Below are 2,500 nucleotides of genomic sequence, written 5' to 3'. Positions count from 1 at the left end.
AGTTTTATATACGTGTAGCGTCAGTGTACGTTTTTGTACTGGATGTGCAGCATGATATACTTTATATATATTCGTCGGTGAGTGTGGTGATGTGTGCCGGTGCCTACTCTCTATGTTAGTCGTACACATAAGAAATACATTAGTCGTACACATAAGAAGATGCGCGGCCGCATTCTTCGGCTGCAATGCAGACAAACCCGATGGCCGCAGAATCAGCAGCGCTGGTCCCGCCGCCTCGCGAAGGAAATCTGGCGATGAGAGAGGGAAAAAAACCTGGAAAAGAGTGAGAGGTTGTAAAGTGGGCAGCACTTGACGCGTCAAGTGATCCCATTTCCGCGTGAAATCCCGCCGATTCTGCGAGTGCATTAATACTCGCCTCCCACGCGCACGGTAGCTGTTAATCTCACACGCAAAAAAGCAGGTGGTGTTCGCGCGGTCGCGTCGGCTCGCTTCGTCGTCGAGTGTGACTCATCATTTTATGCTAGCGCGCTCGAGAGAAAAAAACACCCCGTGCGAACGAACGAACGAACGCCACTCTGCCGTTTGTGTCGCAAATTGACCTAATGATAAAGCTGTGCGTTGATTCGGACAAGTGCGCAGAAACGTCGCCCGCGCTTGATGGTTCGTAGCAACAAGCCAGCAGATCGTCAACAGTAACCGCGCGCGCGCCGAAGCTACGGAAATTACTCTCTTGTGCGCGTCTGTACTTTGTAGTGTATTGTATTAGGCCGACAGTGTATGGCAGCGGAGCCGCGCCCGCGTGTTCATGTGCAGGGTGCCGCTGCCGTCGTTGGGGGCTTCTTTCTCTGCATTAGCGACGGCTCGTTCGACCCCCTTCCCCTTCGTTCCCCTCCCCCTCGCCTAGTGGTCTCTCTCGTTAGTGTCGAGTAGTTGTCGTGCGGCCACGCGCGTTCATTATTTTCTATCACAATCACGATCGCGAGATGCTGGTGAGCTGCTGCCCACGCGCATGCGTGTTGCCATGGCAGCGCTCTGATGCTCCGGATGGACAGACGGCGTGTGTGTGCGTGCGTGCGTGCGTGTGTGCGTGTAGCGCACTGAGCGTATGTGCGTGCGCGCGCGTGTGTGCATGTGTGTGTGTGTGAGCGCTTACGGGCGTGCTGCGTGGGGTGTGTTTGTGTGTGTATGTGCGTGAGTGCGTGTCTGCGTGCGTGCGTGCGTGCGTGCGTGCGTTGGTGAGCGTGTGCGCCAGTATTATATCAGTAGTGCCTGATGAGGAGACTCTTTATCACCTACTTCTGATTTTATTATATGTGAAGATCCTCACGTTTCAGTCTATTTACGTGTCACGAGCAGAGCAGTCTAGCGGTCCGTAGTGATTCATCTATTATTTACGACGCGCGTGCGCACACTTTCCTACGTCGGTATGAATTTTTGTAAACTTTGTAAATATTGTACATTAAGTGTGTATCCGAGGTAGCGTGTAATCTATATATAGTACAGAGCTGCAGCGTATATTTTCGACTGCATTTTCGAGTAATTGTTGTGATCCGTGGTTGGTTGGATAGATGGGTTTTACTTGTTAAACGTTTACAAGTTTCAAAGGCGTGTGAATGCCCCTAGCAAAATATAGTTGGTTAGTTGATTTTTCTAAGCGTTATATTATCCACGTGCCCACTCGTACGCCGTTATCGTCAAACCAAGCAAAAATAACCTGGTTCGAAACAGGTTTTATTATCAGTGCTTGAAATCTATAGGCGCGTCGATACATTTTTGGCTAATGTTGTTTTGTATTGCTAAAAAATAAGCAACATGTCGATACCTACCCCCATATAAGTTATATATTGTGGACGTACGTTTGTATGTACTACAGTGGCACAAATACGAATGCTGTGGAGATTAACCAATAAACTATGTGTTTAGAGGGCTCAGAATACCAAAAGTATAGTCGATACGTGAACATGAATGTTATGATCAAACGATGATAAAGTTTTTTTGTATTTTGATGAAACGTCGTGTTTACATGAGAGTCGTGTACATTTTACATACTAGCGTCGAAAGAGGAGCGTGTTTGCGAGTGGTGCGCGCCGGTAATCGTGCTGTCACCATCCCCTCGTATTAACAACGCTCGCCTGCTTAAAACCCCCCAACAGACGATGTGATATAAGAGCGACGCGAGTACGCATCATACGATGGCGCGTGAAACATTCCCGCTTGCTAGTGTCAGGCGAGGCAGGTGGCGGTGTCAAACCACTCGCGAACACAAGCTTTAATAGTTAGTTGATGTCCTAGCCGAATTCGTGCGAGAGTTTATTGACTACGCATTCTAGCGGCGGTAAAAGTCGGTGCGCGTGAATAAGGGGAAAACGACAGAGAGAGAGAGAGAGGACGAAGGAACGAGAGCGGAAATCTACGTATGTGTCAGACGTGCAAATGTCGAGGAAAGGTGGAGGGAAACTTGCCGCGCTCTCTGCTGCCGCGATATACAGACGATACTCACATGGCATCAAGAGCTAATAATACCTATATATATATATAT

Source organism: Priapulus caudatus, unplaced genomic scaffold, assembly GCF_000485595.1.
Source record: "Priapulus caudatus unplaced genomic scaffold, Priapulus_caudatus-5.0.1 Scaffold274, whole genome shotgun sequence".
Classification (NCBI taxonomy): Eukaryota; Metazoa; Priapulida; class Priapulimorpha; order Priapulimorphida; family Priapulidae; genus Priapulus; species Priapulus caudatus.
Note: the sequence above shows the minus strand (reverse complement) of the source record.